General features: G+C 34.8%; 1 protein-coding gene across 1 annotated transcript in view; it reads left to right on the forward strand.

The window, feature by feature from the left end:
- LOC136843005 (uncharacterized) overlaps positions 1–17,579 on the forward strand; it is a 57,234-nt gene that overhangs the window by 870 nt on the left and 38,785 nt on the right. The gene's annotated exons all lie outside the window — the stretch shown is intronic.

The following is a 17,579-nucleotide window of genomic DNA, read 5'->3' on the forward strand; positions in this document are numbered from 1 at the left end:
TTTAAGGTGAACATCATATTGCCAGGTTAAACCGACACCGGCTCCTGCTTAGTAAGTACCAAGTATAATAAACATAGATTCTGGGAGCGGATGCAGAGTAGGGAGACAGCGGTAGGCGTAAGAAATCATAACCTTTCCTATAATGCCGTGTCCTGACCTAACCAGAATTTATCTTCCTAACCTAAATTAGGGCGCCGTGTCCTGATCTGGCCGTGGAGGGGGGCGCCTTTGCTCTCCCTGGACTTCCCAAAGGAACACTGAATATCCCTGTCTCCCTACTCTGCATACTACCCAGATTCTCTCTCTCTCTCTCTCTCTCTCTCTCTCATAATTTCATTTGTAAAAAATTATCGGTTGACGGCAGGCAGTAACACGCTGTAATAAATCTATTCATCCGATCAGCAACCCCATCACAAAAATATTTGCTGAAAACCGGAATCTGCTCTCCAAGGGTAAAAAATGTCTAGAGAAATGAAAGAGTAATTCGTCAAATGCCTGCACATATGGAAATACAACTTCTATACAATGAAATCTTAGCATTACGTCATAAGTGTGAAGATGTATCTGTTTAAGTTCTAGTAAATATATCAGATTTCGACAGATAATGTAAAAATGAGGTGGGACAAAACCTTATCCTTTGCTGTAGTGCAGAGGGAAAGCTCTAAATGAATTCTCCTTCCAACCCCTAGTGGGAAGTCTGATAAGAAAAAGGAAAAGGAGTATTTACTTTCCTATTAGGACTTGCAAAGTAATCAGGGGGAATCGTACCTAAAAATGTTAGTGAATCGAAAATTTAAGAGCTTTTTGCATGGTAACTGTATTGCTTTGAATGGGATAAGTGAAACCACTAGAGTTCATATACACATTTATCGGCCTTGTTTTCGACTCTTGGTCTTTGAAATTATATATAAAAATATGTGAACTATTGCTTCTGAAACTGAATTTCATTTTTAGTGTCATTCATATATATATATATATATATATATATATATATATATATATATATATATATATATATATATATATATATATATATATATATATACACACACATATACATACATACATATCTATATCACCTTATTGCTATCTATTTTTCTAGAATTATTCCCACCTGTTTTTAATGCCGTCAATTTGTCAGTGAAATATATATTAATTTAAAATTCTTTCCCAAGACTTTAAAAATAAAGAAATCTTTAAAACATTTTTTAAAGTCTCATTTTATAATTTCTAATATTTTAAGCGTTTTTACTTTAGAATGATTTTTGGTTTTCAGCAGAATTTGTTTAGCGTTACAAATTCTGTATTTCACCCAAACTTTATTACATTATTGCATTTGAGCCTGATCTTCGTATCTTTCCCAGTATTTTATTTATATTTTGAAATTATTGAAAATATCTTAGCTAAGGTAGACCACAGTGCATATCATTCCAGCTTACTTATGATCGTTTTAGGTCATCTGATATTCTATGAATGGAGTTTCAAAATAAGAGGAATTGCAAAAAAATATCCAAATTTTCATCACCCAAGCCCAAGGCTAATCATAAGAGAGAGAGAGAGAGAGAGAGAGAGAGAGAGAGAGAGAGAGAGAGAGAGAGAGAATATCTGTTATTTTGGTTTCTAAAGACAATGACATGAAGCCTTAATCAATGATCCGACTACGGTGGCAGATATTTCCACACGGAAGCGGAAAAGGCAGGTGGCCTCTGAAAGAACGACCGTAGACATAAAGTTAAAATTCTAATGAAATCACCTAGAAGGTATATTACCAGATAATGTCCCAGGGGTTAGAAAAACAATTTCTTGAAGAAAGGAAAAACGTTTGACACTATGACTTATACTTCTGTTGAGGACTGGGAAGAAAAAAGTATTTGTATTTGACGAAATGAAGAAATCCTTATCTCTGTAACTTTTGGTGATCTTTGCAGGATGACGGTTTCGCAGAGCAGTTATGGTAAATCATATTAATATTTAATAAGCTTGCACTCTATCAAGTATGCGTTCATTCTCCTCATCTTATAAATTTACCTTTAAACGAAAGATATTTAAGAAAGCTAAAATATGTAGAAGTGAAAAAACACGAATATTTCTTCTGAGAAGAGGAAACAGCCTGAACAAAGAACAGCACCGGAAGAACGATAGAGAGAAAGTTGTTTGTAAACAAACGTCCCCTTAAGCTAATGATTGCAATTACTCTCACGTAAGCATTGTTTGCTTGTTAAAACACGAGGTCATTAAAGGTTAAACAGCTGTGTCATATGCCTTTGTCTTTTAACAAATAAGCGGCTTTTCTTTTTCATTACCTAGTTCCGAAGAAAGGCAAGAGCGACCTAATCGGCAAAGCCCCTAATCACTGGAATTACATGTAATTAACGGAGCGCGGAAGGAAAGGCGAGAAAAACTTAATTGACCTTTCGTGTGTCACAATGCGTGAGAGTCATGTGGATCAAACAAGTGTTTGAGCTTTGCCAGTAAGATCATTTTATTTTTTTTTTTACCCTTGAACCTGTGAATCGGTAGGCAGGCGAACTGCTTCAGCAGCAAAAAAATAATAATAATAATAAATAAATAAATAAAATTAAGCTGTATATTGTTTACATTTATTTAAAGGCTTGACAAAATCTGTTTGGGTGGTCTCTGAGATAATATGATAGAATATCATGTCTTAAACGTCACAAGACTTTGTTATCCTAGCATAATATCTGAAATGAAAATGATATGGTCATCCAATTCCTAATCCTCTCCTTTTAGCAAGGATTTTATAAATCAGTGACTATTTTCCGAATGGGGTATCGTTTCGTGTTAATGCTTGATACTACAGAAAAAGCACCATAATCTCTCTCTCTCTCTCTCTCTCTCTCTCTCTCTCTCTCTCTCTCTCTCAGTAAATATTCATTAACTTGATTTTGTTAATGAAAATTATCTCTTAAGAAATTGCTAATCTGTCAATGCTTGTACCAGTTTCAAGCGTGTGACCAGATTTGAAAAAACGCGGCTATGATGTTAATATGACGGACTTTTAGTTACCTTAACTGTAGCACCAATTCAGAAACTAAAAATTCATTTCTAAATGCTAAGATATGACAAAAGAATTCACAGTCCCCTAATACCAGATTTACTGGTTACCTGTTACAGGTGATTGATTTCCTTAGTATTATGGACTGTATCTAAATAGGACCAGGAAAACGATGAATGATTAGAACGTGTTCATTAAAAAATTGTGAGTTGCAATGAAAAAGGTATTTACTGTCGCGTGTAACATAAATATATATAAATACATACATACATACATTATAAATTATATATATATATATGTGTATATATATTATATACATAAATAAATATATATATATATATATATATTATATATATATATATATATATATATAAATAAGTGTATATATATACTGTATATATATAGACGTACGTGATTTTAGTAGGAGTGAATACCACAGGATTATACCAGGCAGAAATTCAGCACCAAGCGCTTTCACGTTTATTCACTCATCGTCGAGGCATTTGTGCCCCGATGATGCGTGAAAAACGCGAAAGCGCTCGGTACTGAACTTAACTGTATTATGTGTATATATATATGTATGTGTGTGTGTATATATATATATATGTGTATATATATATATATATATATATATATATATATATATAATAATATATATATATATATAATAAAATATATATATATATATATATCAATAATATATATTAAGATGCAATAAAAAGTATATATATACAGTCACTCACTATATATATATATATATATATATATATATATATATATATATATATATATATATATATATATATATATATATATATATAAACATAAACAGAAAGGAGTTTGTTCATTTTCAAACACGCTGTTGATGCAAAACCAATTCTTATTCTAGAATAATTTTACATACAGTTTCACATACTAATATAATATAACTAAAAACAAAACATGACATAAACTCAAAAATTAAAAATTTAAAAATACATGGATCTTTTCATTTTTGTTGACATGAATCACAAACTTGTGCATAATACAGAAGTTAAATTTTATATCTCAAATATCATAATGATCAGAGCAAGAATTTAATTTTTTACGAGTTGGCGCATTTTCGTTTCAACAAATTTAACTTTTTGGTCCATGCATCTTCCGATATCTATTTGAAACAAGGGTCGTGCATAGCTGCTTGTTGGCCTCTTATCTAAACAAACACCCCCAAGCCCATCCTTGAGTACAGAATCAGCAGGAGTTGTCATGGAGCGCAACCTGGCCAGAGTAAATAAAAAGACGCCCTCTCTCCAGGAATCCCAGAACTAGACTGAAGGATTCGGTCGTGGTCGTAGGAGGAAATCCGAGGGACGCCCCAAGTCTCACGCTCCCTAATAAGGCCAAAACGGTTGGTCGTCTCCTTGCTGGCCAAAGACCGCGGTCTTTTTCCAACTCTCTCTCTCTCTCTCTCTCTCTCTCTCTCTCTCTCTCTCTCTCTCTCTCTCTCTCCAGAGGGGACCTGGGACGTTAGGGCTATGGAGAGTAGTGGCCACAGGTACCCGGCTAAAGACGTGCAGAACAAATTCGGCGGTTTTCTGATAGGGCCTAGTTATATACCTTGTTCGTGGCTGGTCATGTTAAACCATACTTTCAGACATTGCTGACCACATGATTATCCAAACAAAAATGCAATTTTTGTCAGCTTCGTTTTGATTACTCAATCATATTCTTTCCTCGCGGGTTCTGGCGACACGCTTATCATTAAGAGACGTATATTTTTACAGGATTTCGAATTTGCCGAGCCGATTCGGTTGGTGTGTATACGTGAGAACGTGAACGTCTGTGCGTGCGCGTGTGGTATTTCGGAAATGGGAGACGCCCTTTCAAAAGACAGCAATTTACGCAGGGCTAACCGAAGACCCGTCTTCGAGATAACGACACAGGTGACAGAGCAACAGCCGTATCTTTTGTCAATCTTGAGATGCCTCGTCCAACAAAGACGTGCAGAATGTTTTTTAAGGAAACTCAAAATAATGTACAAATGAAAAGTTTTTTATGCCGTGGAAAACCCATCTGAGTTTGAGTTATTGAAACAAAATTATCTTTTTAGAGAAGCAGCCTATATTTTAGACTTTTAATTTAATAGAAATCCTGTCCTTGCCTAAATTATCTTCCAGAGTTTTCAATCTATCAATTTTTTCTGACATTCTTCTCTATCTGTCTTAGTTTATATTCATTTGCGAATACCATGCGTATGTGCGTGTAAATCTAGCAGGCTAACCAGAGAACTTCAATATCGCCATGAAATTCAAAGTTCTTTTCTCCGCATATTTTTGAGTCCGAGAAGTTAGTTTGATCTGGAAGGCACTAACAGAAATTGCTCTGTACGTTTAGAGGTAGTAACTTTAGCAAATATCTACATTTATTCATTATCCATAAAACTATAAATACTGAAAGTATAATTTCGAATCATGGAATATATATATATATATATATATATATATATATATATATATATATATATATATATATATATATATATATATATATATATATATATATAAACTTAACTATATATATACCCATTTTGTTGTTATTGCTAAAAGATGAAACTGTTTCTCCTTACAAATTCCAGAATTTTCTTGCGATAAACAACACATGCCTACCTGTTCGTGGTGGTATGTCTTTTTCAGGATATTAAGACAGGCAGAGAAGAGAACTATTCATTTTTTGTTACTCTCCTTCCGTGTGGTATAACCTTAAAGATATTCAATTTGACAGTTTTATGATTTCGACCACACTCTCCCAGATGCCACAAATGCTCCAGTTTCATTAAGTTTACATGTCTTAATCATTTATAATTTATAAGTGTGGCATAGTTTTTAAGATTATTAAAAAGAATCGCTTTTATAACCCCCAAAGGATAATTTGATCTGGAGAAATATATCTCAGAAAGTCCTTTTAACTGTAATACTTTTGACTCGGCGTTAAGTATTAAGAACATAACAGAAAAGACAGGCAAAAAAACATTCGTTTTCAGCAGAAGAAGCCTATTCATAATTTATTCATAACAACAACTTACTCAACAATAAAAGATATATAATACACAGCTAGATATTACGAACTCAGGCTAATTTCACTAGATGCAAACAGTGATCATTATCCCAAAATTAATGCCCCATAAGAACACATATCTACGATTCACTTAACTGACAAAATTGTTTATCTTTTAGAAGAAGAGAAACCCATGGGTGATATGGAGAGTAAATATCATGATATATCTTTGTATACAAACGTTCAAGTCTGACATGTGGGCTCGAGCGCCGTGAAACTTGGAGTACGCATGCTTGATGAACTTAAATATTTATTGAGTCAGCAATTTAAATCTTCATTTTCCTTTATTTTTTTCGCAAAGAGCAATAAAGGTCATGTTGCATTTCAAAACACCATGATTAAGAGGTTGATTATATATATATATATATATATATATATATATATATATATATATATATATATATATATATATATATATATATATATATATACACATACATACATACTTCAAAAACTGAAGCCACAGTTATCTTGAAATTTTTCATTGTAAATAATACATAGGTCACGCCATTTAGAGGTGTATTGCTACAAAAATATTTTGGCCTGAAGTTATTTAGGAACTGGGGCTGTAAAATATATATATATATATATATATATATATATATATATATATATATATATATATATATATATATATATATATGTGTGTGTGTGTGTGTGTGTGTGTGTGTGTGTATGTATATAGATGGAAAGACAGACAGATAGATAGACAGACAGATAAGCATATTACCATCCTACCAGAAGACAGGCTTCAAATCTTTGGTAACGGGACCATGGGACCTGTGCTCGAGGCTTGAAAGCAACGTTTTTGTTACTATACAAGATCAGTGCAATGTCTCTGAAAATGACTGAGGCCAAGAACGTTTGACCAAACTAAGGATAATTTTCGAACAGAGTAAACTTTCGAAGACTATTTTCTCTTATTAATCTTGGAAGCAACATTAAAATTGCAGTTAAAAGAGTATATTGTGCGGACATTATACCATGTAGTTCATGAAATTTCGAAATTGCGGAAACTTGATTTATGGGATGTTTAATGTTGGTCAAAGAACGTGGAGGTAATTTTAGGTAAAGTTTATCTTTTTATGTAGAGGAAGAAAGCAGTTATACTTTGTTTTCTGCTCTTTAAGGCATAAATAGTTTCATGGAGAGCTGCGTCAGGAGATAAGTCCTGCACTGATAATGGCTCTTCACTTCCTTCATCTGAAGGTGTCTAGAACAATATAAACCTCCCCCCCTCTCTCTCTCTGTAGCAACAATCTTCCCAAAGTTTTAAACAGAAGTTAAGGTTTGATAGTCACTATTTTAGACTCTTCGCCCTTTCCTTTACTTTACATCTTTAAATTCCTTTCGTGTTTGAACACCGAAATACGAACATAGGACGGTTCTGCTTGGCATCTCATGCATGATCTTGACATAAGATTCAACATGATATCTTTGCATGTTTTGAAGTGTTTACATCTACCCACTGAACCGGTGGTGATACAGATATCAGGCTTCCAATGGAGTCTGGCTGATGAAAATCTCTAGCTGCTGTTAAATGAAATGATCGGTTGTCTACATATTCAGCAGCTTGAATTATACTAGTCTGTGGTTTGTATTTTCGTAAAGAATATTTATTGCTGTAAAGCAATGAGCCACTGATACCCTTATTTCTACTCCTACACATTTATACAGTTCAACTATGTCCGTTCACTAATCCGTTCATCCAGTTCAAAACTGTTCTGTATAGCATCCAAAGTAAGGAATAAAGTTGATTTTAGCTTACATTATTCCTTGTTGTGGAAAAACAATGCTCAATTACTTTCGGTAAGGATTTCAAGAAAGTACACTATAATTACTATAATTAGCTCCTGTTATCATTAATCTTGTTACCTTAGGGTGATGTAAAATCAGTTGTCCTTTATACCTTCCTCATCGTGACGTATTCCCAAGTAAATCCAACATTGCCTGATTTACAGTAAGAGCCAAAAGTCAACGTCCGTTCGACAGCAACTTTGAAGCCAAGAGGAGCTCACCCGATGAGGCAGCATCTGGGGTTTTTTTATCGCACCAGTTCTCTTTGTTTTGAATAATGAATGACGATAAGTCACGTCATATCATTTCATAATCTTGGAATATTGACGATATCATCATTGTTAATCAAAATGGGTGGAGGGTCGAAGACAAAGCCACCAGACCGTCGTATACAATGATCATGGGAAAACGACACTCTGAAGGAGCAATCATCTTTTTTTTTTTTTATCGATTATCCCGCCAAACAAACATTCCAGAGCGTTCATGGATCAGCCAACTTCCTCTCAGCCTTCCTTTCTCTTGCTCGGTCTCCGTCAACCAGGCGTGAATAGAAGATGAGCACATGCATTATATCGTAATAAAAAGGTCAACTGCATGTCTACAGTAAAACCCCGGTTTTATATAGAAACTTCCGCGTTTCACTCTGTAAATTTTCAGTGTTCCGTTTCGTAGATTTTTCCATGTTACGTTTTACAGATGGCGCGTCACTTCACAGCAACATTATAACTGAATCTTTATCCGGTGTCAGAGAAAAGCATTGAACTGCGTCGGCCAAATATATCGGAGTAAATAGACCAGATAAATTCTGAATAAAAACGAACAACTAGTGAATAAAAACAAATTTTGTGCTGTAAAAATTTCTTGAAACTTACCAGTATAAAATTGTAAATGTGATCAGAGATGCTTTCGGTAAGCTGGGAATCACACCTAGAAAAGGAAGCCTCACTGTTTGCATTTCTAATTTTCTGTAAAAGAAAACTATTGAGATGGGTTTGTCTGTCCGTCCGCACTTTTTCTGTCCACACTTTTCCTTTCCGCACTTTTTCTGTCCGCCCTCATATGTTAAAAACTACTGAGGCTAGAGGGCTGCAAATTGGTATGTTGATCATCCACCCTCCAATCATCAAACATACCAAATCGCAGCCCTCTAGCTTCAGTAGTTTTTATTTTATTTAAGATTAAAGTCAGCCATAATCGTGCGTCTGGCAACGATATAGGACATGCCACCACTGGGCAGTGGTTAAAGTTTCATGGGCCGCGGCTCCTACAGCATTATACCGAAACCACCGAAAGATAGATCTATTTTCGGTGACCTTGATTATACGCTGTACAGAAAACTCGATTGCGCCAAAGAAACTTCGGCGCATTTTTTACTTGTTCTGTACAAGAACCGATTGACTGCGAGCAAGGGTCACGTGACCTCGTCGCGCGTCTTCCCAGGTCGAATTTTCCGTGTAAATTCAATTCTATGGCCATGGAAGCCTGCTATACTTGAGTGAGTGCGCTCTTGCCGGCATGCATGCTCAGACCTACGAGATCATGCGTAGCCCTGACTTTGTTTGTCTGCTTAAATAACGAATTATTCAATATTTGTTTGATTGTTACTTTATACTAATGAGATAAATTCCCATTTAGATTCTACTCATATTAGAATCTTATTTTTTTAACTTTATCGCTTCACCGATTCTGAGAGTGTCCTTTTTCTCAATCCCATTATCACAGATTACTTTTGCTTTGAAAAACCTCCGCGAATCATCAGCTTCATTCTGCCGCATATACTGATATTCCTTTATCTATTTTCCTGGCTTCCTTCCACCCTCATTGCTTTACTCTTGCTAACATTCACTTTCAACTTTCACCTCTTACAAACACTTCCAATCTCTTTAACCAGTCCCCGAGGCTTCCCTGCAATATGATCAGTAAACGTCAGTCACGACACATTCCATTTTAAACTATTTTCTCGCACCAGAACTTTGCACTTACACTTGTCCTGATTCTTATCAGTTTATTTACATCCTATCATTACGCATTCCCCATTTTTCCTTTTTTTTTTTTTTTTTTACTTTCTTCCACCAAATGACAAAATTATGCTGATGTTAGATAGTTACACGGAAGTCAAGTGGGTCTTTCTGCAGATGTATCTGCGTCTGTACACTTTTAAACGGTTGTGATCATGGTCTAAGACCATGGTTCTGATGGTTCAGTTTCATGCATTAAATATTGTTTAATATCGCAATCTCTTTCCGTGAAGGCTATGCACTATAATTTATCTTGACATCTTTCTTATTCGATTTTCGCCCTTGATATCAGAGATCTTCAACATTCTACCTTTTAATAAGAATCTGTGTAAGAGGCGTTGCTGCGATTCGTTCTTCTGCTTCGAATACTCAGCTGTCCCGAATCAGATTCGCTTCGAATCCTGATCGATGACAGCACGCAGGAGCATTTGTTACGTGAGCATAGATGGAACTCGGAGTGATTCGCTTCATGGAATTCAATTAAAATCAAATGTTCAGCTTTTTTGTTGTATTTCTAAAGGATTTTCCAGTATGAAATTCCAATATAAGCTGACACTGAGTCATTCATTTTAATTAATTTTTTTGAGGATGTTGGTCTTTTACGAGATATCTTTAGAGATATCAAGAAATGTATCTGACGAGGAGAGGGTTTGAACTGTTTTCCTGCGGTTCCTTCATAAAAATTTACTTTGATACGGAAGTATGAAAATGCTTAATCGTCGTTTAATTAATGTTCATTTAATGAATTACATCTTCGTAGCTTATTTGTATAACCAAATGCGTTTGCATATTGGTAGTTGTTTAAAATTTATACATGCACAGACAGTCCCACACACGCCCACATACACACTTATGTATGTATGTATGTATGTATGTGTTCATTTTAATGCATTGATGAATAGATAGAGCCAAAGACTCTCATAGAATATAATCTTTAAACAGTTTTCCAAGCCATCAGGAAAAATGAAGAAAATATTTACATAAAAGCATATTTTCATAAAAACAAAAAAGAACGAGTGAAAACTTTGCCTCTGAAAGAAAACGAATTTCACTTACCTGATAAAAACACAAATAATCGCGCAAAAATAAAGGAAGTAATAACGCGTTTCCTGTCTCAGCCGGCCTTGATCACATTCAGAGAAATCACATCGCGCAAAAATGCTTGACTAAGAAGAAAAGATGGTAATTATCTAATCAGATCATTAGCACATGACACTAGAACACATTCTTACAAGCAGGAAGGCGATCTCAAAGGTAAGATCCGGTTTTCACGACAACGAGCTGGTAACAACGCCACTGAAGTCACTCATTGTGGCTACCAAATAAACAGTCTCAGTAGTAACGAGAATTTACAGATACTGGTTTTGGACAACAGCCCAATCAAGGACAGTAAACTAGTAAACAAGCCTTTCTACAAAATATGAATAATTTGAAAATATATTTGCTATTTTTAGGAAATACGCTTTATAACGTTATGCATATACTTACACATATATATATGCATGCGTATGCATTTCTATATATGTATACATACAGTATATGTGTCTGTATATATATATATATATATATATATATATATATATATATAGAGAGAGAGAGAGAGAGAGAGAGAGAGAGAGAGAGAGAGAGAGAGAGAGAGAGAGAAGTGTATGATGTATATATGAGCTTATACATCATTTCATTAATGATTTCCTCCCTCTACCTAAAACATTCCGGTTCCTTATATTCACGAAATCTTAAAACTTCAGCTTATGCTTAACTCAAAAAGGAATGTGGAATTTCGTGTTCTGTTGCGTCCCACGCATAAATCATGTGACGTTATAAAGTGTGAAAAACACGGCGCCATCTCACTTTACTTCATTCAGTCAAAAACACAAAAACAATAATCATTCATCAAAGCATCGTAAGACCTGGTTGAATGACGCATCATCTAATCGTTTGATCCATCTTATTTATGGAAGAGAAAATGTCTCATTACCATCCCTGACAATGGGTTAGCGAGAGATGGTCTCTTCCGTCTCCGTCCCTTTAATCTGGGCCACCTCTTCCCAGAAGGTAACCAGGAAGACGTCGTGGACGCCAGGCTTTCCTCACAATAGGAGAGGCTGGAGAGTCAAGGTGCACTTTTGACAAGGTGCTTCAAAGCCACCTCGTCGATTTTGGTGGTTAAGAAGACTCCACGAAGCTGCCAAATAATAAGTCCTAATCCTCTGGACAATATGACATTACTGGAAAAGCGACGTTTTTTATGCCCAGGTTTTCCAGGGGCATTGTAATATTCTTTTGTCTCTCCGTAAGAATGCGTCAATGGCTTTTTCGTTTAAGGGGTTTCAGGTACCCTGAGACGTACTGGAGCGCTGATTATATGTATTGTTTCTAAGTGAACTTTAATTGGTCCGATAACTGGTCTGGTTAGCAACCAGCATCAGTATTGTTTCTGTTATGGTTTAAGATTTCTTTTGTGTTAGGGATCTTTTGTTAGTGAATAGGCAAGTGAAAGTCCTATTTCTAAAAGTATAATAGGTGTTTTCTATCTAAGAATGTCTCATGTGTAATTTTTTTTTTTTATTTTTCATTTACATTTTTGAAGAAATGTTGTCTAAAAATGATTTTTCCCCAAAGTAGAAAGGTTGGGCAAAGCAAAGCAAGAAGTGGAATGTGACTGTTTACATCAGATAATTTTCTGTCGTGAAGATTTGTCGGGAGGCTACTGCAAAAATAATGGATGATTTTCCTTATATATCAACGCAAAAACGCATGCTCACTCAGATGTACATACCTATAATAGATTTTTTTTTTTAACCTACACACCTTTACCCCTCAGAGGTGTGGCGCCAGGTGTTAGTTACACTTTTGATTCACATCTCATGCTCAGGATAAGTTTGGCAGCCCCTTGCCCAGATCCATCCCCATCCAAGTTCACTGGCTACCAGGTGCATTATTCACTGCTTAGATCAAGAAAGACATAATAGTTTCTAACAAAACGTATCTATAATCAATCCTTTTATCGCTCTGGTTTCTAACTCAGGCTCTTTCGATAGCGAGGCGAGAGCACTATAGATTGCACCATGAAATTGTTATCTATCTATCAACTAATTATATATATATATATATATATATATATATATATATATATACATATATATATATATATATACATGTATGTATGTGTATGTTTATATATACGTATATATATACATATATATATGTATAAATATATATATATATATATATATATATATATATATATATATATATATATATATATATATATATATATATATATATGTATATGTAATATATATATGTATAAATAAATATATATGTATAAATTTATACATACTGTATATATATATATATATATATATATATATATATATATATATATATATATATATATATATATATTTATATATGTATATATATGTGTGTGTGTGTTGCACGTATCTTCATAAAACACGTATTCTTATTAATACAGACTCATGGTCATAAAGTCTTCGACGGCATCCGTTACCTACAGATTACCTGAATACCATCGGACCGTGCACCTACCTTAGGCAGACTCAGAAGAAAGAAAGAAAAAGAAAGAAAGAAAGAAAGAAAGAACAACAATGAACTTCCTGAAATCTCACGTACTTCCTGCCATCCGAAATTCCAAAGGCACCGTATCTCGAGCTCTAGTTTTCAAAAAGCGGCTATTTTGTCCGCCAACTCTTCACCTTGAGTGCTTTAACGCTATTCAGCCATCCGTTAGATAGCCTCTGTTAGCTTGCAGGACTCGCAAAACTCTTTCCAGTTCGGTCGGCTAAAAAAAAAAGAAGGTAGATTTTAGCTCTTTCCGAAAAAAAACTAATTCTGTCTCTGTCAAGCAAAGAATCCGTTCATTGTAATCTTGCAGCGACTCTGTGGCCGAATGATGCGAAAATTGAACGTTCATCTTCACAAATATCACTAATCTTACCGGGATGAATTAAGAAATGCAAGTTCACAACCACCAAGATCCTGATTTTAAACCAACCGCCAGTTTTCCTTCATTGTAGTTTCTTTACGGAAATATCCGTTATCACCTTTACACAATCATACAAGTGTGTAGTTATCCATCTTACTTCCATTCACCCGCCCAGTTCTCACCCACCCACCCAAGTCATGAAAAATGTGACACTGTCGAACAACATACAAGAAAGACTCCAAAAGATGAACAAATAAATAAATAAATAAATAAAAATTATTTTCTCTTTCTAATATCAGTGACGACTCTTCTATAGCTTACTATCTCCCATTTTCGAAGTTATTTTCTCTAATAACAGGGAGAGAGAGAGAGAGAGAGAGAGAGAGAGAGAGAGAGAGAGAGAGAGAGAGAGAGAGAGAGAGAACTATGCTCCATTTAAGAAGGTGACACTTTTTCTTCATTTTTTTCTTATTAGTGTTTGGTAAGAATATAAATGCAATCAGATTTGGTGTCTCCTTACATTGCGAAGAGGACCTAGACACTACAGTTGAACACATACATACTGTACATACATACATACACAAATACATATATATATGTACATATATACATATTTTTTATTTTTTATTTACTCGGAAACGTTTAGCTACGGAATGCATGCATTAGTACGGTCCTCTTCCCATATGAAGAGAGCCGTGCTACTATTTAAAATAATAGACTTGTAGTTTTCCTTCTTTTCTGAGTATTCTTCAATCTGTAGTACAGGCAAATTACAGTAAGGGCATATTCACGTACAACAGTCTTAAACTCTATTTAGATCAACAATCTTTCGGTGAGCAAAATTTCCGAGTGAATTGTCACTTGTTCTACATAATATGATATGAGGTCCAGTCACGTACATGTCGGAATGCTTATGCGTATGCTTGCGCGCAAGCGCTCATGTGGAGACGATGACCCCTAGTACGGCATTCCCATTAGCTCAAAATTAACACTACAGCAAAGGCACTAATGACAGAAGTACCACGTAGACGATAAAGACGTTTTGTTACAGTTAAACATTCTAAAATGGAAGCTTTTCGGTCACTCATATTTCTAGTTTCTTAAGTTTAATGATTTACTCAAAATTCCAAGTCATGAGAGCCAGCAATCACGTGTAATGGCAGTCATACTGACAGGAAGGAAAGTGTCCAGTCATCATGGATTTGAAACAGATGGGGAACAGACAGGAAAATCACTTTTTTTTTTTTTTGCATAACTTGTCATTCCTTAGGTGTGTATCTTGTCGCATAGCCTCTGAATTCGAAATGGAATCTATCTTCTCTACTGAATTATCTCGGAGATAAGAGGAAATATATAGGGGAATTCAGCTGCTCTAATTAATCTATTGAGTTATCTCGACGGTATAAAAGGACATAAAAAGGAATGTACTGTATTGATGCACTTAACAGGTATAGGAACCAAGAAAGAAACCGGAACTATTGTCGAAATGGAAATAGTTTTAAAAACTTATTGATTTTTAAATTTCTTTTATTGGGAAGGGTCATCCAACAAGAGTTCACGAAGAAGAAAAAAGAAGCGGAGGTGAAGGAGGAGGGGGAAGAGGAGAAGGAGGAGGAGGAGGAGGAGGAGGAGGAAGTGGGGGGAAATTAGGAGGAGGATCTTAAAGACTTTTATTATGGTTTCTCAATTGTCAGCACGAATAAGAATTCTAGATTATTTATGGCTGATGTGGACAATGTCGAAGCCACTGAGGATATTACCCTTTTGTAATATTTTGTGTGTGTGTGTGTGTGTGTGTGTGTGTGTGTGTGTGTGTGTGTGTGCGCAAGTCGCTGTTCACTGTGAAAATCAGGATAAAGAGTATCAAACAAATCTCTTCCACTGAGTGCATCTGTTCGTTAGACACTTTTCAAAATGAACTAGTTTTTCTTTGCGTAAATACAAATTATTTTCCAAGATTATATCAATCGTTTTGCCAAGATTCCACGCAGGATAGTTGTTTAGTATTGAAGCAGTTATCATCATGATTAGATTAATATTGCTACAAAGAGAGCATTAAAATACTATGCTTAAAAATCTGTTAGATTAATATTTCTGTCAGATATCCCTCAGGATATGTGGTTAGCAATTGCCTCACTTTTTCTATCGCGTGTGGGTTGGAATCCCATACCGGAAGAGAAGGTTTCTTAATTTCTTATATTACCATTATTATCAGTATTATCTCGGATTTCGGGTCTAAGGCTTTCAGTGGCTAACATCTCCAATAAGTAAGAGGAAGTCGAGGAGTATAGAGATCTCCGTAGCTTTCAAAAGTGCACGGTTTTGGCGACAATATATACATACATATACATATATATATATATATATATATATATATATATATATATATATATATATATATATATATATATATATATATATATATATATATATATCGTCATCAACATCGTTATGAAGGGTAAAATTAATAGTTGCTGTTGTTGTGCTCAATTAACGATAATGTCCAACCTCAAGTTAGACTGTAGGCTTAGCTTCAAGCGCATTGGAATTTTTAATGACTTTCCACTCATGATAGTAAGAAAATTAAAACTTAAGCAATGCATATATAACTGGTATAGTTGCCACTGATTTTTTAAATGACTAAATGTATGTATATATATATATATATATATATATATATATATATATATATATATATATATATATATATATATAATTATATATATTTAAAAATCTTTAGCAGCTGTGCAAGTTATATGTACAGTGATTTTTTTTTTTTTTTTTTTTTTGCAATTAGGAGGACAGTACTTAAGAATTCCAAAGTGCCCTCGAGTCTAACTTGCGGTTAGACACATTATTGTTAATTGCTCCCGGCAACAATAACTATTAATCTTCCATTTACAACGATGTTACTGACAATCGTCCGTAATTGTCTACATCTGATAATCGTTATGATGAAATTAATTCAATCGATACCATATTATTAGTGACTAAGTGAACCCGCGATTTGAAACTGATTAATGGCTATCATGCCTCCAGACTCTTATGGGTCAAATCGTCACAGTGGGTCACCGAACATTTCCTTTCACAGTCCTTATTAACAAACGACAAAGGAAGGAGTGGTAACCGCAGGTCATCATTCATCAAGACGGTCGTTTCTATTCTACTGCTGTTGAAAGCTCTGTTAGAAGAAAGACTTCCACAGACCTCCGCTCATCGGAACATCGTCTGGTAATGATTTGCTCGATATTTCTTCTCAAGAATTTTAATGTTCTTTAGGCCCTTTAGCAGTAAGATCCTGCAAGATCATCTCACCAGTTTAAGGGATTTTTTTCTACCGTTTTATATGTACATGATACATACACACGTATACACACACACGGACTTACATACTTCAATGCATACCCAGATTCACACATTTGCACATTATCAATCTGTGCATGTATTTTTTTATTTAATATGTAGAATCTATTGGTCACCTTTTTACCAGACAAGTGTGTAATATTTATTAGCCACAATGTCCTGTTAACTCCTCGATTTCTTCACATTTTGGAAACGCTTGTCACTACTAAGCCTAGATCCAAAAGACGATAAGCGAAGTTATTCTGATGCCCGGCAGAGACTCGATCTCGGATTTCGGTGTTAGAACGAGGTAAAGATAATCGCACAAGTGTATCTCAAAAACTTGTGTAGACACTGTACTGTA

The sequence above is a fragment of the Macrobrachium rosenbergii genome, chromosome 10, assembly GCF_040412425.1.
Source record: "Macrobrachium rosenbergii isolate ZJJX-2024 chromosome 10, ASM4041242v1, whole genome shotgun sequence".
Classification (NCBI taxonomy): Eukaryota; Metazoa; Arthropoda; class Malacostraca; order Decapoda; family Palaemonidae; genus Macrobrachium; species Macrobrachium rosenbergii.